Source organism: Biomphalaria glabrata, chromosome 1 (genome assembly GCF_947242115.1).
Source record: "Biomphalaria glabrata chromosome 1, xgBioGlab47.1, whole genome shotgun sequence".
NCBI lineage: Eukaryota > Metazoa > Mollusca > Gastropoda > Planorbidae > Biomphalaria > Biomphalaria glabrata.
This window is the reverse complement of record NC_074711.1, coordinates 84,872,728-84,898,867: the sequence shown is the minus strand read 5'-3', so window position 1 is coordinate 84,898,867 and position 26,140 is coordinate 84,872,728. Positions and strand designations below refer to the sequence as shown.

Below are 26,140 nucleotides of genomic sequence, written 5' to 3'. Positions count from 1 at the left end.
ACTACATCAAGAGGCCCGAACAAGACCCTGGCCTCAAAACACGCCTATGGAAAAAAATACTATACGGAGAACTGCCACTGGAAACCACTGCGCAGTATAACTGATTTGAACCCTTCGACATGTAAAATAAGAACGAAGAAGAAGAGAATTCTTATTTTATTATTAATAATATGAACAAGTCGTTGTGCCTGAAGATTAAGAAAGAGTGCAGTATTTTACCTGAATACACACATGCAGCTGTATATTGCAATATAAACATGTAAAATAATAATTGTTTTTTTTACAATCAGTGTGTGTACATGGAAACCACTGGAAACCACTGCGCAGTATAACTGATTTGAACCCTTCGACATGTAAAATAAGAACAAAGAAGAAGAAAATTCTTATTTTATTATTAATAATAAGAACTAGTCGTTGTGCCTGAAGATTAAGAAAGAGTGCAGTATTTTACCTGAATACACACATTTGCAGCTGTATATTGCAATATAAACATGTAAAATAATAATTGTTTTTTTTACAATCAGTGTGTGTACATGAAAAGCAGGGAAATAACATTTCAGAAATTAACTCTCTAAAAAAAAATTGCATAAACGCAGTGACTTCTACAAAAATATTTACACAATTTAGTATTCACCTTATTTATATCTATCTATAAATATATATAAAGATTCCTATATTTCGTTTTTAATAGTCTCAAAATGTAATCCAAACGTAGTGACGCTACTGCTTAATCATATGCAGTACTTTCTTTCTCTGTCAAACATATTTGATTATTTATTGTTATTTACAATCTACACGCTACATACATGATACACACTTAAAGATATATGAGAATTTTTTTTTTTATTAAACCCGAGATTATGAATTAAAAAAAAAAATCTAGTTTGTTTCATTTTGTCTGGTTCCTATCTCTTCACTGCTCCAATTTTTTTTATTTCTCCGCGCGACGTTTTTTTTTTCTATAACCTACGGGCTGTGAAGCTGTGCGCATGCGTATAGAGCCTCTAGCACCGCTATCACATGATATTTCTCTCATAAAAGATCAAAGTAAACATCCCGGAGAGTCCCCCAATGTATGCGAATTATTTCTAGACTACTTCAAATTGTCTCTCGATTTCCAGATTTTTATTGAATGATTTTAATCTAGATTTCAACCCTGCTATATATATGGGATTTTTTTTTTTCAAAGCTTTTTAGTGTCCTACTACGCCCAGGGAATTTTTTTTTTTTTCTGTTCATGTTTCCAATCCAACTTTATTTACTTGAGTTTATTGCTATCCTTTTTTTTTTTTTAACTTCATTCTTTTTTTGCTTTCTTCTAAACTCTTTTTTTTTTTAGAACTTGTTAATATTCTTTCTAAGCCCACTAAGATCTAATTTAAAAGCCAACTTAAAAAAAAAAACGGATATAATAGAACGATTCTTTTTTATAGTTTTTGTCGTTTTCGAAACTTTTTCCTTATTTATGTTTTTTTCGTTGTTTTGTTTTTAAACTGTTTCTAATTGTTAGCAGCCCAAGTAAAGAAAAGGCTGTCTATGATTTTGTGTTGTTTGTACGTCCGTCTGTCATTGAAAATCCGATGTCCTAAAAACTTGTATGTTGCTTGGAATTGGAGCCAGTGTTTTCTGATTGCTTTAAATGAAAGACGGATTCTGGCTTTACAAACGTTTGATTCTGGTTTTAATTATATATATTTCTGGTTGTTCATATATATGATTCTGATTTTACCTACTTATGATTCTCGTTTTACCTACTTATGATTCTGGTTTTACCTACTTATGATTCTGGTTTTACCTACTTATGATTCTGGTTTACCTACTTATGATTCTGGTTTTACCTACTTATGATTCTGGTTTTTACTAATTATGATTCCGGTTTTACCTACATATTATTCTGCTTTTATTTATTTGTGATTCTGGTTTTACCTACATATGATTCTGGTTTTACATACGTTGGTCTTTGATTTTTACCTACATATGATTCTGGTTTTACCTACATATGATTCTGGTTTTACATTTATTAATTCAAGTTTTACCTACATATAATTCTGGATTACCTACACGGAGGAAATTCCAACTACCGTCTCCTCAGCTTGGCGCCTCCGTGGAAACGTCCGCTAAGGGAGTGGGATAGGCTAAGTACGGTAGCGCACATAGCTCTCAGTGGGCTGTACACTGCACATGGTGGGGATGTAACAAAGGCTCGCTAACCCGTCCAACCCCCCACCGATTTGTTCCCTAACGGGGGCCATACGGGCGGTGATGGGCCCTCGCACAGGTTCGGTGGGACAGTATAGGCATACGCAGGGCCCCCAAGCGGCTCGGACTCCGGCCTCGCAGGAGAGAGGGAACTCGAGCTTGGCTCAAGGGGGTCGTGTCCAGCGACACACCGGGTGTGAATACATGATCACTTCGGATAAGGCGGGACGTCGGACAGAGGGATTGGTGAAGAGCCGATGCCTCATCCTGGCCATGGATAAAATCCTTTCCTTGGTCAAGAGGTCCATAATAGGGAACGGGACGTTCTCGAACCTTAAGGACATCTGATTCAGGTTTATCATACATATGATTCCGGTTTTACCTACATATGGTTCAGTTTTACCTAAATATGATTCTGTTTTACCTACAAATGATTCTGGATTTACATACATTTGATTTTGGTTTTAGCTACTAATGAGTCTGGTTTTACATTGCTTTATTTTGGAGTTTGTTTGTTTTTACAAAGCTTACATCCACTCTGTCTGTTTCGTAAAAAAATTTAAACACGTTATATCTCCCACTTCCATATCTCGGATCAAGTTGGAACTTTACACACTAATTTATTGTACCTGGCAAAACATGAATCATTAAAAATGTCAATTTATTACTTATAATTAATTTTGTTGTTTCATAACAACAAGAGAAATTAATATTTCAGATGGAAGGTACCTAACATGGCTGCCTGGTCGTGCGGTTTGCACGCTGGACTGTCGTTCAGATTTATCGATGGTCCCGGGTTCAAACCCTGCCCGCTCCCATCCCCCGTCGTCCTGCGGGAGGTTTGGACTAGGAAGTAATTATCTTCAACTCTGAAGGAACATCCGAAACATGTAAAACATTTTACAACAAAACATGAATCAGTAAAAAAAAATGAACCAATTGGTCAATTATATACTGGTAATTAATTATTTTGTTAGATATAAAAAAAAATAATTAAATTTTCCATCACCTGCTTGTATGGTAATACTTCACCGGCATTCGGCATAAAGACTTTAGACTAAATAGTTTAATTAAAAAAGCATCGTATATCACTCAAACATAGCTACTATCTATTAAATGACTTTATCATGAAAAATGTCTTTCCAAAACACACACTATTCTTAAAGACAATCTGCACCAAATAAACCATAATTAGATCTGGACAAAATGGTCGTCTCCTTTCCATCACAGAAATATTTAAACGCTACTTTATCCCACTTTCGGTCAACTTTCGGTTGATGTTGCAGGTCACAGTGGCGTTACTATGAGGGGGGAGTGGAGTCCAAATTTGAAAATCCCCCCTGGGCCCCCACTTTAGGGGGTCCCCAAATGAATGTCCTAAATTTTGTTTTTACATTACATATTACAGCATTATCTAATGGCATGATATGTCGAATTTCAAAATGCAGGGTCCCCTAAAGAGGTCAAGCCCCGCGTGCCCCAAATCCATAGCTAAACTACTGAAAGGTCATCAGTCGTAACCGAGGATTACACAGATGCCTAATTCAAAAAGCGCTGGTTGTGATGAGTGTATGTGTTTTGTGTGTAAATGCTGTTCGTATTGCATCTGTATTGCTATTGTTATAGCAGTTACGCTGGCGTGGACAATTGTAGTCAAACTACATTTCCATTTGTTTAGACCAGCGGTTCTCAACCTTTTAAGCTAGACGACCCCCTTTTTACAATCTCACTCTTCGGCAACCCCCATCCACACAGCAATAGAAGAATAGACAAAAACAATCCATATTTTCGATGGTCTTAGGTGACCCCTGGCAAATCGTCAATCGACCCCTAAGGGGGTCGCGACTCACAGGTTGAGAACCCCTGGTTTAGACCAATAACATTATGTAATCTTATCTTAAATTCTACATTAATGCTATATTGAACTGTAAATGTGGAGCTCTTCTCCTTAGATAAACTTTTTTTTTTCATATTACTATTCTTATTTTTTATTTTGCATGTTTGAAATATCCATTCTCTCTGGCTAATGATCCGTTATGGTCAAAACCGTTCTAAGTTTGTATTTCACTATGTTCAAAGCATCGTGCTTGACAAAATTGACAAAAGATGGTAAATTGTAATGATCCTTCTTAGCTGTGAACTCTGCCGTCTTGGGGAGACTACCAGTTCAGTTCCGAGTCGCTGGTTATCGTTCTTCCCTAGAGGAATGAAGTCTTGTACTCCCTATCCCTCGCTTGTAGTTTGACCTACTGGGAGAAAGGTCTTATCATTTCCACGCTCTATTTGTAGACGTTTCAACCAGGACATAAAGTTCAGGAATGCGTGTAGCCCAGGACACACTGAACACATTATATTTGCTTTTAATAATAATAATTTGGAGATTGTTTTGTTTTTACATGTTTCGGATGTTCCTTCAGAGTTGAAGATAGTTTACTAGTCCAAACCTCCCGCAGGACGACGGGGGATGGGAGCGGGCAGGGTTTGAACCCTCGACCGTCGATAAATCCGAACGACAGTCCAGCGCGCAAACCGCACTACCAAGCGTTTATGAAAGTTATCTAAAATAACAATATACCCCATAGTTATATCAACCGAGGGGATAATGACAACTGACCTCACTGATAACTTCAAGGCCCTTTACATGCCTAAGAAGATTCGCGTTGTCTGCCAGAGGGTGGTACTGCTGCAGATCTGTAACGTCACCAGAACATTTCTCAGTCGAAATTGATAAAGGGATTACAATGAATTTTGGTGTTGTTTTTTTTTATCCAAACTCGACCCTGGCAGTGCCAGAGAAGGAATACTCGTTCGTTTATAACATAATAATAGTAATATCCGTGAGAAAATGTGTTTTTCAATACATACAAAAAACCAATACACGATTAGAGCTAACATTGTACAATAGCACACAAGTTATACGTTCATACCCCAGTTTCTGTTTAACATTACTTGCAAAATCTACAACAGTAAGTAACACTTTGTTCAACGATTTCATTGCCAAAGGAGCGAAAGAGTTTTTGTGTCTATTATGTTTTTGTGATCGATGTGTTATATCTTCTTTGTGATGGTCAAACGTTATACTCATGAAGGAGAGGTTGATTCCTTATGCTTAAAATCTTTATAGCTTTCGTAGAAATGTTTTGTTCTAAAATATGTGTCCACTTTTATCATACTTTAATATGACCTAGTGGTAACGGTGTATTAGCTGAATGTAAGAGATTCGATCCCGAGCAATCAAACTTTATCACCTCGTTTGAATGTCACAAACCCACGTAGAAGATGAGAGGTGTAACTTGAGCAGAAGTTAATGAACTAAAATACTAATAGCTGGCTAATTTGGTATATCAGGTGTACAAATAGTAGGTATTATAAAAGGATAAATGATTTTTGTATTCCACTCTATAGAAATAAAAAAATCCAATTTCTAATACTATCTCTTGAAGCACAGAGCAATTTGTGTTTTTTAGTTGGTAGCTTTCATGTTTTAATAAAACGTCCTTGACATTATTTAGTTTATCTTTTTTTTTTTCAAAGTTTCTCCTTAGGTTTCCTTATATTGTACCCACATTTTTCCATATTGTTATCCCTTCTTTTTCTATGTTGATTTTTTTTTACATAATGTAACCCGGATCTGAAAAAAAAAAAAACATAAAGGAGATTATTTTCTTTGAATTAACCATGAAAATTACCAATGTCTGAGGTGAGGTTAAATCAAAGCATGAGGTGAGGTTAAATCAAAGCCCGAAGTGAGGTTAAATCAAAGCCCGAGGTGAAGTTAAATCAAAACTGAAGTAAAGTTAAATCAAAGCCCGAGGTGAAGTTAAATCAAAACTGAAGTAAAGTTAAATCAAAGCCCGAGGTGAAGTTAAATCAAAACTGAAGTAAAGTTAAATCAAAGCCTGAGGTGAGGTTAAATCAAAACTGAAGTAAAGTTAAATCAAAGCCCGAGGTGAAGTTAAATCAAAACTGAAGTAAAGTTAAATCAAAGCCCGAGGTGAAGTTAAATCAAAGTCCGAGGTGAAGTTAAATCAAAGCCTGAGATGAAGTTAAATCAAAGCCCGAGGTGAAGTTAAGTCAAAGCCCGAGGTGAAGTTAAATCAAAGCCTGAGGTGAAGTTAAATCAAAGCCTGAGGTGAAGTTAAATCAAAGCCTGGGGTGAAGTTAAATCAAAACTGAAGTAAAGTTAAGTCAAAGCCTGGGGTGAAGTTAAATCAAAACTGAAGTAAAGTTAAATCAAAGCCTGAGTTTATGTTAAATCATAGTCTGAGGTGTAGTTAAATCAAAACTGAAGTAAGGTTAAATCAAAGCCTAAGGTGAAGTTAGATTAAAAGAACTACTTTCCCCCATTGATCCGTGTATAGAAGTCGATTTATCGAAGCTTATCTACATGTCATAACTCAACTATTTTATTTTGGTTCCTCTTTGCACACGTTCCCTAATTTTAAAATGACCCAAAATCTTCGTTTCAAGCGTGTTCACAATACAACGCAAAAGAGCGGTGAACCTATTGCGAACACCCTTAGAGTGCCGTGTGCAAACAAGCCACGAAACCTTAAACTAACGATTAAAAGCAAATGAGTTGGGAAGATGGACAAGGGGAGATCAATAAGGTCAGGGAAACTGTTATGGTGCTTCGGACTAGTCGTTTCCAGGCGGCCTTCGAAAAAATCAATAAATCTTTTGATTAATTAAAAGAAATTACTCTAAAGAAACGTAGAGGTAAACTCTTTCATCGAAAAAAATGCAAACAATTAAACAAACTTATTAGTGTCTTTTTTTCATCGTTCTTAGTTTTTTATATCTAGTCTGAAATATCTGACACAAAAATTAAAAGTATTTTATTTTACAAAATTACTCTTTGCCAAGGGATACAATCCAGTTAATCCTTGAAAGCTATAAATAAACAATGACCAGTAAGTGTAAAACTATTTGACAGTGCTGCTAAAATAATGAAGACACATCTCCGAGACGTATCCAAGCGCACGACGGTTATTTTTGTTTTTTAAAATCTGTTACCACTCAAAGTCAAATTTGATCAGATTGTGCAGAATAACTGCATTTGTATGGCCCAGATTGTGCAGAATAACTGCATTTGTATGCCCCAGATTTTATGCTATCGCTTTCTTTTCCGGTGATTAATTTTACATTCACGTGGTGGCGCGTGAAAAGAGAAGTCAACTTTCCTGAATCACTTTACCCATATCAATCAATGTCCAGTGTCTGTCTTGTGTCGGTATTTCATGAAGGATGGCTATATGAGTCTTGTTTTATTTTCATGTTTTATTATGTAGATATATTCAATCATTGGAATAATGTTTTAGAAATTAGTTTAATCAATGTAAAACTTCAGTTTGAATATCGATTTAGAATTTTTTTGTTCGGACGAAGTTATTTGGTTGCAATATTATTATTATCTTATAGTCTGTACATTTTTATTATTTCTTTCGTTATAAACTTATATTTTGCCAATGACTTTAACTTATGCAACAAAATGAGTTTTCAAAACTAATTTACGTGCTTCATAGCCTCTGACTTCAAAGGTTTTCTGTAAATCTCCAACGGTAAATCTGTGTCTTTAGAGTTAACTCTTTCTCTCCTAACTGACGATACCAACGTTGATTCCATCAGAACGTGTTAAATAATAACGGAGAGAAAGAGTTAAGGATACTTTAGACACTTCACAGCGGGAAGAGTTAGCGTGCTTGTCACACAGATAAACATATATATATATATATATATATATATATATATATATATTTATATATATGTTTGTATACAAACTGAGTTTTTGAATAGATGGCTTGTATCTATACAAACCAGGTTTTAGAACAGATAGCATGTTTCTATACTAAATAGTTCTGAGAACAAATGGCATGTAACTTTACAAACTTGGTTTGAGAAGAGATGACACTTAGCTATACAAACTGCCTGGTTTGAACAACAGTTAAAATCTAACTATACAAACTGCTTGGTTTGAACAACAGTTAAAATCTAACTATACAAACTGCTTGGTTTGAACAACAGTTAAAATCTAACTATACAAACTGCTTGGTTTGAACAACAGTTAAAATCTAACTATACAAACTGCTTGGTTTGAACAACAGTTAAAATCTAACTATACAAACTGCCTGGTTTGAACAACAGTTAAAATCTAACTATACAAACTGCCTGGTTTGAACAACAGTTAAAATCTAACTATACAAACTGCCTGGTTTGAACAACAGTTAAAATCTAACTATACAAACTGCTTGGTTTGAACAACAGTTAAAATCTAACTATACAAACTGCCTGGTTTGAACAACAGTTAAAATCTAACTATACAAACTGCCTGGTTTGAACAACAGTTAAAATCTAACTATACAAACTGCCTGGTTTGAACAACAGTTAAAATCTAACTATACAAACTGCCTGGTTTGAACAACAGTTAAAATCTAACTATACAAACTGCCTGGTTTGAACAACAGTTAAAATCTAACTATACAAACTGCTTGGTTTGAACAACAGTTAAAATCTAACTATACAAACTGCCTGGTTTGAACAACAGTTAAAATCTAACTATACAAACTGCCTGGTTTGAACAACAGTTAAAATCTAACTATACAAACTGCTTGGTTTGAACAACAGTTAAAATCTAACTATACAAACTGCTTGGTTTGAACAACAGTTAAAATCTAACTATACAAACTGCTTGGTTTGAACAACAGTTAAAATCTAACTATACAAACTGCTTGGTTTGAACAACAGTTAAAATCTAACTATACAAACTGCCTGGTTTGAACAACAGTTAAAATCTAACTATACAAACTGCTTGGTTTGAACAACAGTTAAAATCTAACTATACAAACTGCTTGGTTTGAACAACAGTTAAAATCTAACTAGACAAACTGCCTGGTTTGAACAACAGTTAAAATCTAACTATACAAACTGCTTGGTTTGAACAACAGTTAAAATCTAACTATACAAACTGCCTGGTTTGAACAACAGTTAAAATCTAACTATACAAACTGCTTGGTTTGAACAACAGTTAAAATCTAACTATACAAACTGCTTGGTTTGAACAACAGTTAAAATCTAACTATACAAACTGCTTGGTTTGAACAACAGTTAAAATCTAACTATACAAACTGCCTGGTTTGAACAACAGTTAAAATCTAACTATACAAACTGCCTGGTTTGAACAACAGTTAAAATCTAACTATACAAACTGCTTGGTTTGAACAACAGTTAAAATCTAACTATACAAACTGCTTGGTTTGAACAACAGTTAAAATCTAACTATACAAACTGCTTGGTTTGTTTCTATTTATACAAACTGCCTGGTTTGAGAAACCGATATCAACAATCTATACGAACTTAGTGGCTTGAGTGACAGAGAGTCTTTCAAGATACAACTACGTCTAAATTAACTTCTTCATTTAGGGAACAGGCTTTGTATACGAATCAATGTATTAAATGTCATCAGTCCATAACAACTGATAAGGTTATCGTCTTCCAATCAATTTGAATTATGTCAGAAATCCCAGATTTGCCGAATTCCAGAGTATAACATAAGATTTGTAGAGATTACAGTACTACTGAAATAGACGCGTTTCGTGTCCGACAGACGTAAATAGTAACATGATATATAACAATAAGAAACACGTTTGATAAAATATGGAGTTTTGAACTTATGTTTTAAAAGGTGGGTGGAATGCGTGGTTGAACTTAAGCTTGGCTTGGCTACCCATGAAGGGTGCTCGCGTTTCGACACCCGACTCGGGCAGAGCTGTGTTTACAGAGAAGCATGGAAAACCTTCTCCAAGATACTTCCCCCTCCCCCCACCTCCACTGGTCCACAAATGAGATTGGACCAAAGCGCTCTCAGCATGCTATAAGCATGAAAGTAGCTCTATATAAAAGCTTTAATTTATTAGTTATTAATAACAACTAGTATGTTTTTTTCTTCATTTTTTTTATTTTCTATTTATTTCTTAGCTCTACATGTTTCTGGTGTTCCTTCAGAATCTATGATTATTACATCCTAGACCAGTGGTTCCCAAACCTTCTCCTTAATGGAACATTTCGCACATTCTGAGTATTTGACAAAACACTTTGCTTATTTTTTTAGAGAGGTTATTTCCCGTGGTGGCCTACTAGTTAATTATTCCAGTAGTTCATAGAACACCTATTCAGAACACTAGGGTTCGCCGGAACACAGTTTGGGAAACATTGCCTTAGACAAGCGTCACGCAGAACTGAAGGGAATGGCAAAAGGGCAGAGTTTGAATTCGGGACCATCAAGACCTTAATCCAGAGCACATTCCACACAACCAGGCGGTCATCGTCTTTCTCTTTTATTCACCTGGTATTGTTCTCGGTAGGATTGTTTCTAAAACACCGTTCGATCTTGCAAAGTGAAATACTGAGATATAATACAATATATAGATTTTAGAAAAGGCCTACATTTACTTTGTTCCACTTAGATCCGCTGCATTATTTCATACATTCATACCAAAAAAACATGAGATTAAGATAGGTATTCCTTTATTTGAATATTGTAGATGCCTTCCGGTTGTAGTTTCATTGGCATGCTAGTACGTTACGAATGAGTGGAATGGACAATTAAAGGATGACCAGCAATACTCCAGGTCTAAATGACACGAGACGTGACATAAAATCACAGCCTTGTCTAACACCAGGTCGTCTGCACTGTTTAAGAGCTGAATACGTCACTTCCTTTCGTCTATTCTCTCTCATTCTTTATCTATCTTTTTCTGTCTTTCTCTTTCTGTCTGCCTGTGTCTCTCTGTCTCTCATTTATCTAGAAACGAGAGGTTGATGAGCAAAATATGGTTTAAAGTTCTCGCCTCGGTCAGCTGGACAGCCAGAAATCTCTGCTCTTGATGACTGGACACAAATGGACAATCTGGACTGCCCAGCACGCTATGGCCAATATTGATTGTCCACTTCTGTTCTTTAAACTTCTTTTCTGATTTCTTTGTCTTCTCTCATTTCAACGATCTAAGCACTAACAGTCAACCCTCCTCTGTTATCCCATAGCTGTACAGTTTACGTAGAAAAACAACGGAATATATATTTTGAACGTCAAATATGACTTTTCTGGTCATTGAAAAGACTAAGAATTGACAAGAAGTTTTTAACCAAAGTTCTTGCTCTCCGGTATGCGTTGGTCTTGGGGTTTACTCAGTTTATTAATATTGAGCTAAAATATTTATTTGCTAAAAAAAAATAAGAAGAACATCAATAATGGAGATATCACTGTCTATGTAGATATACATTATAGATAATTGTTTTTGTTTCTTTTTATTGCAAAAAGATATGACTACATGACAAGATATGACTACATGACAAGATATGACTACATGACAAGATATGACTACATGACAAGATATGACTACATGACAAGATATGACTACAGATATGACTACATGACAAGATATAACTACATGACAAGATATGACTACATGACAAGATATGATTACATGACAAGATATGACTATATGACAAGATATGACTACATGACAAGATATGACTACATGAGAAGATATGACTACACGACAAGATATGACTACATGACAAGATATGACTACATGAGAAGATATGACTACATGAGAAGATATGACTACATGAAAAGATATGACTACATGAGAAGATATGACTACATGACAAGATATGACTACACGACAAGATATGACTACACGACAAGATATGACTACATGACAAGATATAACTACATGACAAGATATAACTACATGACAAGATATGACTACATGACAAGATATAACTACATGACAAGATATGACTACATGAGAAGATATGACTACATGAGAAGATATGACTACATGAGAAGATATGACTACATGACAAGATATGACTACATGACAAGATATGACTACATGACAAGATATAACTACATGACAAGATATAACTACATGACAAGATATGACTACATGACAAGATATAACTACATGACAAGATATGACTACATGACAAGATATAACTACATGACAAGATATGACTACATGACAAGATATGACTACATAAGAAGATATGACTACATGACAAGATATGACTACATGACAAGATATGACTACATGACAAGATATGACTACATGAGAAGATATAACTACATGACAAGATATGACTACATGACAAGATATGACTACATGACAAGATATAACTACATGACAAGATATAACTACATGACAAGATATGACTACATGACAAGATATAACTACATGACAAGATATGACTACATGACAAGATATAACTACATGACAAGATATGACTACATGACAAGATATAACTACATGACAAGATATAACTACATGACAAGATATGACTACATGACAAGATATAACTACATGACAAGATATGACTACATGAAAAGATATGACTACATGAGAAGATATGACTACATGACAAGATATGACTACACGACAAGATATGACTACATGACAAGATATGACTACATGAGAAGATATAACTACATGACAAGATATGACTACATGACAAGATATGACTACATGACAAGATATGACTACATGACAAGTATGATTACATTGCAAGATATGACTACATGACGAGATATGACTACATGACGAGATATGAATACATGACATACAATTATTACAAGACAAGATATAACTACATGAGAAGATATGACTACATGAGAAGATATGACTACAGGACAAGAGATGACTACATGACAAGATATGACTACACGACATACAATTATTACATGATAAGATATGACTACATGACAAGATATAACTACATGACAAGATATAACTACATGACAAGATATGACTACATGACAAGATATGACTACATGACAAGATATAACTACATGACAAGATATAACTACATGACAAGATATGACTACATGACAAGATATAACTACATGACAAGATATGACTACATGACAAGATATAACTACATGACAAGATATAACTACATGACAAGATATGACTACATGACAAGATATAACTACATGACAAGATATGACTACATGACAAGATATGACTACATGACAAGATATGACTACATGACAAGATATAACTACATGACAAGATATGACTACATGACAAGATATGATTACATGACAAGATATGACTATATGACAAGATATGACTACATGACAAGATATGACTACATGAGAAGATATGACTACACGACAAGATATGACTACATGACAAGATATGACTACATGAGAAGATATGACTACATGAGAAGATATGACTACATGACAAGATATGACTACATGAGAAGATATGACTACATGACAAGATATGACTACACGACAAGATATGACTACACGACAAGATATGACTACATGACAAGATATAACTACATGACAAGATATAACTACATGACAAGATATGACTACATGACAAGATATAACTACATGACAAGATATGACTACATGAGAAGATATGACTACATGAGAAGATATGACTACATGACAAGATATGACTACATGACAAGATATGACTACATGACAAGATATGACTACATGACAAGATATAACTACATGACAAGATATAACTACATGACAAGATATGACTACATGACAAGATATAACTACATGACAAGATATGACTACATGACAAGATATAACTACATGACCAGATATGACTACATGACAAGATATGACTACATAAGAAGATATGAGTACATGACAAGATATGACTACATGACAAGATATGACTACATGACAAGATATGACTACATGAGAAGATATAACTACATGACAAGATATGACTACATGACAAGATATGACTACATGACAAGATATAACTACATGACAAGATATAACTACATGACAAGATATGACTACATGACAAGATATAACTACATGACAAGATATGACTACATGACAAGATATAACTACATGACAAGATATGACTACATGACAAGATATAACTACATGACAAGATATAACTACATGACAAGATATAACTACATGACAAGATATGACTACATGAGAAGATATGACTACATGAGAAGATATGACTACATGACAAGATATGACTACACGACAAGATATGACTACATGACAAGATATGACTACATGAGAAGATATAACTACATGACAAGATATGACTACATGACAAGATATGACTACATGACAAGATATGACTACATGACAAGTATGATTACATTGCAAGATATGACTACATGACGAGATATGACTACATGACGAGATATGAATACATGACATACAATTATTACATGACAAGATATAACTACATGAGAAGATATGACTACATGAGAAGATATGACTACAGGACAAGAGATGACTACATGACAAGATATGACTACACGACATACAATTATTACATGATAAGATATGACTACATGACAAGATATAACTACATGACAAGATATAACTACATGACAAGATATGACTACATGACAAGATATGACTACATGACAAGATATAACTACATGACAAGATATAACTACATGACAAGATATGACTACATGACAAGATATAACTACATGACAAGATATGACTACATGACAAGATATAACTACATGACAAGATATAACTACATGACAAGATATGACTACATGACAAGATATAACTACATGACAAGATATGACTACATGACAAGATATGACTACATGACAAGATATGACTACATGACAAGATATAACTACATGACAAGATATGACTACATGACAAGATATAACTACATGACAAGATATGACTACATGACAAGATATAACTTTATGACAAGATATGACTACATGAGAAGATATGACTACATGAGAAGATATGACTACATGACAAGATATGACTACACGACAAGATATGACTACATGACAAGATATGACTACATGACAAGTATGACTTCATGACAAGATATGACTACATGACAAGATATAACTACATGACAAGATATGACTACATGACAAGATATAACTACATGACAAGATATGACTACATGACAAGATATGACTACATGACAAGATATGACTACATGACAAGATATAACTACATGACAAGATATGACTACATGAGAAGATATGACTACATGAGAAGATATGACTACATGACAAGATATGACTACACGACAAGATATGACTACATGACAAGATATGACTACATGACAAGTATGACTTCATGACAAGATATGACTACATTACAAGATATGACTACATGACAAGATATGACTTCATGACAAGATATGACTACATGACAAGATATGACTACATGACAAGTATGATAACATGACAAGTATGACTACATGACAAGATATGACTACATGACAAGATATGACTACATGACAAGATATGACTTCATGACAAGATATGACTACATGACAAGATATGACTACATGACAAGTATGATTACATGACAAGTATGACTACATGACAAGATATGACTACATGACAAGATATGACTACATGACAAGTATGATTACATGACAAGTATGACTTCATGACAAGATATGACTACATGACAAGATATGACTACATGACAAGTATGACTTCATGACAAGATATGACTACATGACAAGATATGACTACATGACGAGATATGACTACATGACATACAATTATTACATGACAAGATATGACTACATGACAAGATATGACTTCATGACAAGATATGACTACATGACAAGATATGACTACATGACAAGTATGATTACATTGCAAGATATGACTACATGACGAGATATGACTACATGACGAGATATGACTACATGACATACAATTATTACATGACAAGATATAACTACATGAGAAGATATGACTACATGAGAAGATATGACTACATGACAAGAGATGACTACATGACAAGATATGACTACACGACATACAATTATTACATGATAAGATATGACTACATGACAAGATATAACTACATGACAAGATATAACTACATGACAAGATATGACTACATGACAAGATATGACTACATGACAAGATATAACTACATGACAAGATATGACTACATGACAAGATATGACTACATGACAAGATATGACTACACGACAAGAGATGACTACATGACAAGATATGACTACATGACAAGAGATGACTACACGACATACAATTATTACATGACAAGATATGACTACAGGACCTAAAGGCAGCACGGAACAACCTTCTCCTCTATCTCAATGGAAAAGAATTTTTTTTCTTTTTATTTTGGATTCAACTGCCTCATTGGGCTTCATTTTATTGTACGTTGACGAGCATTTGAATTTTTTGAAATTAAGAATATTACGTCTTAGACCAATCCTTCTTCAGCTCGTAAGACGGGGCGTATGAGGATGACAGCCAGAAGGGAAGGAACTCACGACCACCATTAGGAAAGCTCCGCGCACGAATCACACGACCATGGATAAGCTGTGTCGTGCAGTGTGAATCGTTTCTGAAATCACTCCGCGCGAAATGAAGTCGAAAGGAAATAGTGTGTGTCGTTGAAAGGGGAGAACACTTTAATCATCGATTTTAGACTGACCCAAGCAAAATACAGAAAAAAAAATAGTTTTACACAAAAAAAAAAGCTTACATTAAGTGTATCAATTAGTTTGGATCAGTCATGTAATTAAATTTGTAATAGATCTAGACTAACAATAATATATATGTGCGGTTAGACATATTTTTTTACTTTTTTGAGCTATTTTATGCTTTTAGCATTCTCTGGACCTGTTGGAAAGGTTTGGGGGGGAACGGTTGGGGGGGGGGGGTGACAAGGTCCCCGGAAGATCGCTTTTTCTACGTATTGTTTTTTAAAGGAAGCGACCTGAATTCGAACTTCTGAAGATTCCAATGCCAACGCGGTAACCACTCTGCTAGCAAAGAGTCAGTGAAGATGGAAGATTGTAGAGTTATCTATTGCTTCTATTTCATGTTTGAGCCCACTTAGAAGACAAGCTAAAATAAAGGGGACTAATTCAGCTTATACCTCCTCTTCAGTCAAATACTATTTCTTTCCCTTGTTTGAGATACCAAACAAAATAATTTATTACGAATAATTAATTAACTATTTATCAAGTCAGGTAAAAGAAATGTGCAAAATTTCAGCTTGATCCCAGATTGCGTGTCGGAGAAATAACGTGTACAAACTTTTTGCCATACAGACAGACAGACACACAGACAGTCAGACAGAGTGAGTTGATATAAGCTTTGTAATAAATATGGTTGAATTTCAAAACAACAGCGCTATACATCATACATTATTAGTAAAGGGAGACTGCATGTTTATTCAACAGTGGAAAAGCGGCTAAAGGGGAAAAACAAAGGACAACCATGTTCTCAGGTAGTGATCTCCCCTATCAGCAATCGTGTGATCAACACAATTTTGGAACTCGTTTAGGGCTATGGGTAGGCGAGAGGACCAAGTTCATTGGAAAGCCCGGCCCCTATATCATTGTCGACATGGCTGAACAAGAATCATTTCGTCGCGATATTACATTTATCCATCAAAAGATAAGATAAGATACTTATAATTGCTCCTAACAAATGAAAATCAAGTTTAACTACAATTGTGGCGCGGGGGCTGAGCGGATTTTTAATTTCGATATCTTTAGGGCGCCTCTTGAGTCCACACAGCTCTAACGGGTACCTGACATTGGTTGGCAAAAAGTAAAGGCGGTGGTCGTTGTGCTGGGCACTTGACACCCTTGTTAACCGTGGGCCACAGTAACGGATGCCTTTTATATCATCAGCCCTCTAGATCACAAGGTCTGCAACTTACTTTTTTTTGTTTACAATTGTCCAGCTCAGCAATACTATTATATCTAAATTACGTTAGAATATCTCTTGTATCCAGGATGTATTGAGGTATGACAAAAACAGCTTTTAATTTCAATTTTATTGCCTAAGAATTTAGATCTAGACTTCTACAAATCCTAATTGAGTTAAGTCTAGAAAACTTAGAACATAAAGGAAATTGAAATTCCTGTTTTGAGAACTGCCCCAGACTAGTTTGTTGTTTTTTAAGTTTAAGGGACGACAGCTGACGGTCGGACTACCAGGAGATTGAAAGATGAATGGGGCTGGACTAAAAATGTTTTCAAAATTAAAACAACGAAACGCAATTTTCAACTACACCGCACCCAAGGGTGAAACAATCGAAAGTAGGAAATGACCGTGAACCAATCAATCTTCGCAGGCGTGCCTAATACTGGACATGTAATGGGGGCTCTCATCAGGAGATTAGGTTTACGACTTTTAAAAAAATCTTCCAGATTAGAAAAGAAAAAAATTTTGTTTAAATCGGGTATAACTCAGTGATTGAAATGTCTGGAGTACTTGTGACAAAGTCAAGGTCAGATAAGACCGTACTTTAATACAGGAAAGCCAATGATTTTGCAGAATTTAAGTCCTTGGTAACATGCTTGACTAAATGCATGACGTGTAGGACATAACGTCTGTATTTTATAAGATATGATAAGATATAACAAGTCAGTTTTTTGTTGGTTAGTGAAATAAGTTTATGAAAAAAAATTGTGAATTTTGAATTTGGTGTTATGATACGCTATATGACCATATTACAAGTGAAGTTAGAAATTTGACCAAACAATAATATGGTTATAATAATAATAATAATAATAATAATAATAATCTTTATTATCCGTATGGAAATCTGTCTTACAATTTGTGAATTACACCAAACAAAAAACATTATAACTATAAAAAACCAAAGTGTACATTCACACCAGACTCACTCATAATTTACATGTGACAAAGTTTATACCAGATTAGTTCTTATTTAATGATTTGATTGCCAGGGGAACAATAGAGCTGATAGTGTGTACAAAATGTGTGTACATATTGAAATTTAAAATGATCAGCATATTTCAAGACAGTGTAAATTATTTAAATCACTTACAAAGTCCGCATCACGAATGTATAAAATGAATTTATACAGCAATTGGAACCCACGATGACCTGCTAACCACTGCCCAAAATACGTAAACCCAAACTCTATGGCCACATCACAAGGTCCTCAAAGACCTTCCTTCAGGGAACAGTACCAGGAAGAAGAAAAAAAAGGAACATGATAACATCAAAGAATGGACAGAATTTCGGTGAATGAAATTGTATCCAAGGCAAAGTACAGATACAAATAGAGAAAGACGATTGACAGTTCTTGTATGGTGCCCCAATGGTCCAACAGACTAAATGAAAGGTGTGATAGTAAGTGTATGTGTTTTGAGTGGCTGGTAGTGCAGTGTGTGTGCGTGTGTATATGAAATGACCAGTTGACCTTCATAGTACATGGTTGAGTGAACAGCAAAGAAAGTGTATAAATGAGGACTGTGTGTAAAAGGAGGTTAGATTAATAACAAGATGTGGGAGTAAAGAGGACTCATAAAATCAATATTCATTGAGACTCTTGTTGTTTCAGTGGGTCTGTTACAATAGGTGGACGGTAAGACGGTAAGTCGGATTATTTTATTGTTAATAAACATCATGTTACACACTGAAGACTTGATGGGTCACGTCTGAAAGTAGTTCCAGTAGATGTTGTTAGTCCGATCTCCGGACTGTAATACTACGCACCAAGAACATGCCTAAAAGCATCTTTAAAAAATGAATGGCATTATATTCATAGTATCTTATATAATACAGACGTTACTTCAAAAAAGAAGATGATTACGCCTACGTCCTAATATCAGTGACAAAGTGACAAACTGTTTTATTTTTTAAAGAGTATTCTACTGCAAAAAAAACTGAACTATTTGCAATAGTTATTTTTCATTATTTTTACAAAACCAATTATATTATAGTCAAAGATCGTTCATGCTAGAAATTGTATCTACTTTTAGATCTACGCTCTAAGTCTAATCCGGAACTAAGTCACGTTAGAATAGTTGCAAACGGAACGTTGCTTCTGATATCAATCGGCTGGACCTTCGCTAAATAAAATCGATGAAGACATTATCACCAACATAGATCAGTGCTTGGATCTCCTTTAGTGTTGTTTGACTTGGGAATAGCCCAAGTAATGTGCGAGGTAGCCTTTAGGTGGACATTACGACAATAGCTCAAGATCTTACTTTTGGATCAGTCGAAAAACAAATTTTCGAAACAGTTTGCTTGTAATTTAGGGACACCCACATCCATTCAATTCGGTGTTTGTTACTTCTAAAAATAATCTTACAAACATAATTTAAAAAAACAACTTGGGAAGGGAGAAGGGAATATCGTCGATGTATAAATCAAGTTACCGAAATGCATTACCCTAATACCACTTTTAAGAAGAACATTAAGACCTACTTGTTTAAAACTTTTTTAGATCAGTTTTTAATTACTGATGTCGTGTTTGTGTTTGTAATGTTATTGCAGCGCCTTGAACCTACATTTTGTTTGTTAACAGCGCTTTATAAATAAAATTATTATTATTATTATTCAACAAAGAGGGGGGGTTGTTCTAATATGTCTACGTCGTCTGCCTATATACAAGTTAAGGTTGATCAAGATCGGTGTTGGTTTCTTTAATTAACATATATTTCAACATCTTTCAATTTTCATCATACATGAATTATGAAGAAGATAATTAGAGGACGATATATTGAGAGAATGGGTCCCACGATGACCTGCTAGATATTGTAAAAAAAAAACAACACTAACTAAAACTCTAAGGCCATATTAAAAGGTCTCTGTGCTTGCAAAGACCTTCCTTCAGGGAACAGTACCAGGAAAAAGAAGAGGCAAACGGAGAAAGCGATAGGAAGAAAACATGAAAGAATGGACGGGCCTGCAATAGAAAGACGTTCTATCCAAGGCAAAAGACAAAGAAGAATGGAGAAAAACGGTTGACTAATCGTATGTGGTGCCCCAACGGTTCAACAGACTAAGGAATAGGTCAGATGATATTGAGGGGCGCAGTGGCTGAATGGTAAAATGCTTGGTTAATATGCATGACTAAATACTTTTTTCAAAGCCTAATACTTCTATCTAATAGCATGCCATATTTTAGAAGAAAGAAATTGAAAGTGTTCTAAAAAAAAAAAAAGAATATTTAATCTGCATATCTTGGTTTTAAAAAATTATATTTTTAGTTTGAGGAGGGTAAGGCCCTAGAATAGTGCACTGCCGTAAATCCGGAGCTACATTGATATATTACTAGCATGCTACAAATGGACTCTTCTTAATCACGACAGAGTTACCAATCGTAAGATTTAACTATTGTCATTAAATTGCGAAAAGGTATCTACCGACAAGACGGCAACTTTCTAGAATTTTTGTTTTCCAATTTTATGGAGTAGCCCCACATACCCTCCCTTAATTTCGACCCTGCCCAGAACTTGGCACAAAAAAAAAAAAAAAGTAAAGTTGATATAAAAAACTGAACCTGAACTCATAAAGACAAGGGCATATTTCTTCTTCTATATGCAAAGAATAGTTTGTAAAAGTTTTCTTCTTCCCCATTGCATGGAATGGGTTGCCTGAATCAGCCCGGCATACAAATGACTCAGCAGAGTTAAAGTCTCTAATTAACATGCATGGTTCGATTTACACATCGATACGCGTAAGAGGTAATTATCCTCTTTTATAAAACAACATACGCATCTATTTGCAGCCTAGAATATAACATACGCTGTGATAAGAAATAAAGATAGGATTCCTTCTCTGTAAAATTTAAAATAGCTCTGGCTATGTGGTCAGTTTGAGGGATTGAATGATTTGTGATTATATTTGACCTAGACGGCCACACGAGACATTTCGGCAGGACAGGCTAGCGAGGTACATTTCCGGTGTAGGACGAGTGACGTTCCCTTGATGGGCACGACTGCTACAACTGGACGAATCCTAGTGTGTTATCTTACTGTGTTATTCCAGTGTGTTAAACACGACGTGTTGTGTGCACGCACTAGTGGCCTCTTATATATATATAGAGATAGATAGATAGATAGATAGATAGATAGATAGATAGATAGATAGATAGATAGATAGATAGATAGATAGATAGATAGATAGATAGATAGATAGATAGATAGATAGATAGATAGATAGATAGATAGATAGATAGATAGATAGATAGATAGATAGATAGATAGATAGATAGATAGATAGATAGATAGATAGATAGATAGATAGATAGATAGATAGATAGATAGATAGATAGATAGATAGATAGATAGATAGATAGATAGATAGATAGATAGATAGATAGATAGATAGATAGATAGATAGATAGATAGATAGATAGATAGATAGATAGATAGATAGATAGATAGATAGATAGATAGATATAGATAGATAGATAGATAGATAGATATATATAGATAGATATAGATAGATAGATAGATAGATAGATAGATAGATAGATAGATAGATAGATAGATAGATAGATAGATAGATAGATAGATAGATATGATAGACATAAATACATACATACATAACGATAGATAGATAGATAGATAGATAGATAGATAGATAGATAGATAGATAGATAGATAGATAGATAGATAGATAGATAGATAGATAGATAGATAGATAGATATGATAGACATACATACATACATACATACATAACGATAGATAGATAGATAGATAGCCATGGAGAAAAGGAGTGTGTGAGAGAAAGAGTGTGCGTGTGTGAGGGAGAGACAGAGGGAAACTGGTAGACACTCTACTCTGAAGTTTACAAATTATCCTTTAACATTCCACATCATTTTACGACATACAAAACTTTGTTGACGTGTAACTGTAATTCTGAATGTCGCAATACTAGGGTTATTTCTAAAAAAGATATTATTGACAAACTCCGCCTTGCTCCACCGGCGTGCTCTCCACTGGCTCTTGCTCCACTGGCGTGCTCAACCTATCCCTTTTCGAAAGACGGGCCCAGAACTAGTCACCGTAAAATTGGAACTTGGAGATGAAAAACTAGGAGGATGGGGACCCCCAGAGCAGCAAGCACCCCCAATTTTTGTGTGGGGTATACAAAGGTGGGAATAAGAAGTGAATCAAAGAGAGAGGGAGGGTGGGAGGGAGGGAAGAGAGACGGCAGGGCGATAAAAAAAGAAGTCTTGTAGAAATAGATCTCATTTATTTTAATGTGAAATGGCAGTGTTATGACAGAAGAGATATCTCAGAGAGAAGAGATTGCTATTCTGATATGTAGTCGGGAGAACTGGAGCAGGCAGAGTAGTCTCAGTAGTGCCTTGACTTCTTCATGTGTTTAGCAAAGAATGCCACATATCTCGCATTGTCGCTACACTTTTCGCCAACGATTAACTCAGATATGAAGGCATAAATTCATAAAGCGATTATATTGACACAAAGGGGAGATTACAAATATCAAACATAAATAATAAGAGACATAACACGATCACTTAACATCATTCAACGCTCGAAGGGGTTCGTTGTGCCTGGGACCTTGACAAATAGGGGCTTCTATGGGTATCTTTTTTTAAAAAGCAGTGTTACCTGTAAAAATTTAATTTTACACAACCTACTTAGTACCCTTTGTGTGAGTATCTTTATGAGGAACAGACGGGAGTTTAGAAATACATACACATCAATCTGACTTACCTATCGGAAGGCCATCTCATACAACATTATATCTTTGATGAAAATAATGTTGACATCTCTACTTATGGATATTGTATTGGATAGACACATAACTATATATATATATATATATATATATATATATGTTCAACCGTTTTAACATTGAAAGCCGATTTATTAAAGTGTATTTTTTTATTGCAAGAATTCGCGCTTGGCCATCGAATAGTGTAGAGCTTAATATACCTACTGGCATTCAGCGTTCTAACTTCGTAACGAGTTTACGCAGCTATTAAAAGTATTAGCCTATATCTTAGTAGAGTGTATATAACGAACGTTGTAATAATATAGCAGACTTGTACGTAGAAAGAAGTAGCTATTCGGAATTTCTGTACTTACGTGTCTGAAGTTTAAAAATATTACGCGGACCTAGAGTAAAGACGAATTATTGACAGTTGCTTTGAAGACTCTAAGAAGTAAACACGTATTCTGTTAGAGCTTCTTGGACTCAGCGTCATTAGACTGTTCCAAACTTCATCGGATTTTAACTGCTCATATTTCGAGCGATTCATTTTGTTCTTTCATTACTGTGGATGTGTGCGTTAATTATTGTAGTCAACTACTTACTTATTTAGAAGTCGTGTGTAACCAATCAAACCAAGTTCATAGACAAAAAACGGCAGTAATAGCTTAAAATGCAAAATATATATATATATAAAACGATGGCGAAATGCTCGTCAACGAGGCGTGTGGCTGTATGTCAGTATCCTTTATGGGTGACGACCGCGTGAAAAAGCTGATCTAATTGGGACCTCAAAGGAGGTAGGGCGCAAAAGAGACGACCCCTCCCTCCAGAAGCGCTACAATGAACAACTCATTCGCCCTCACTCGGATAGAGGAAACCAGCTGAAAGCAGATGGCCTCTGAAAGAGACAGAGAGATATCGAGAAAGTCGCGGGCAAATACATTTTGAGGCCAAAAGAAATGTCCTCGACGAAAACTGACGCAAAAAAGACCCCCGCAAACAAAGAACAAATCAAATTTGTCTGCATCTGTTGTAGCAAAATATACAGGCCGAAATTGGGTCGGCTTGATCACGAGAAATACTGCACTCATTTTTGGAGTCAAAGACAATGTGGATAGAGATTTCTATGAGATACATTCATTCACTGATTTTTTCGCCTTCCTAACAAAATGTGTAAAGTTATAAATCTATAATAGTCTATTTAGTCTATTTTAATGCGTCTTTGCGGTTGAAGGGTCCTTCTCGTAAATTAGCCATTTGACCTGAACTATTCTTTTGACATGACCTGACTTTTTGTTGTTAATGACCAGCGTTAGGTGCCACCTCTTTTTTTCCGCAAACTCAACACTTACACATAATTTTCTCAATGCACACACACTCATACGTTCTCAAAACTATGACTGATTGGTTCTCTCTATATTTAATGAAACAATTGTTACTGACGACCGAAAAATGCATTTAAGGAAAACTACTGTACTTTGCTAATTAGAGTAAGCGTTTAGTCGTAAGTGGTGACGTTCACTTTTTAGACCTTGCGATCTATGGATCAGTAGATGTAAAGACCATCTGCTTCTGTGGCCCTCGGATAACGCTCTAAAGATCCCGAAATAAACAAAAAAATTCTCGGTTGAGAAGCCATGCGTTTTACCACTCTGTCTCCAGAGTAAGCATATAGTTTATAAAAATCTATGCAAACTTAAAATGCAGAAAATTTCCTGGAAAAAAAACAAAAAAAAACGTCAGTCTCAAATACTAAAAATAAATATTTGACTGTACTGCTTGTTCCTTGCTAACTTCTCTAAGTCATTGATTGCACTAAAGCACTGGATTGACGTGACATTTAAATGAAATAAAGTGCGCCTTTTTTTAATGGAATTTTGTTCTTACCTTACAGTGTGATTAACGCCCATTGTAAAATGTCCATAATTGTTAACGCCATTGTTTTATCACTTGCCTATATGTACGTAGAAAAAGGTAAAGTCCAGTCGGAAGTAGAGCACCCACTTAGACCGAGAGTGTGACGTGCTGGTTAGCGACACTGGCCTATAAACGATCAAAGCGTTCCCATCCCTACGTCACAACGGGGGAAAGAAGCCGTTAGCGCGCGAAGGAATCGAGGGTGCCAATTCCTTCACGTGTGTGTGTGTGTGTGGTGTGGGGGAGTGGGGTGGGGGTCCACAGAATGGCATGCAAGGCGTGAGAGAACAGGAAGATGAATGGGCGAGGTAGGTGGGGACAGAAACTAGAGATGAACATGTAAATAAATAAAAAGGAAAAAAAAAAGGAAGAACTCCAAAACAATAGAGAGCTGGTCGATGGTTTTTTAAGTTATATATCCTTTTTTTATATAGAGAATAGAATTAAAAAATACATCTCATAGACTAATACATAGACTGGGACTAGCTAATTGTTTTATCACTGCTCAAA

At 35.1% G+C, this 26,140-nt stretch overlaps 1 protein-coding gene across 1 annotated transcript in view; it reads right to left on the bottom strand.

The window, feature by feature from the left end:
• Positions 1 to 25,772, bottom strand: part of LOC106079500 (alpha-2C adrenergic receptor-like) — a 146,033-nt gene extending 120,261 nt beyond the window's left edge. The window contains exon 1 of the mRNA XM_056018273.1: positions 25,601 to 25,772. The gene's annotated coding sequence lies outside the window, so the exon portion shown is untranslated. The remainder of the gene's footprint in view (positions 1 to 25,600) is intronic.
• Between the last annotated feature and the right edge of the window lie 368 nt (positions 25,773 to 26,140).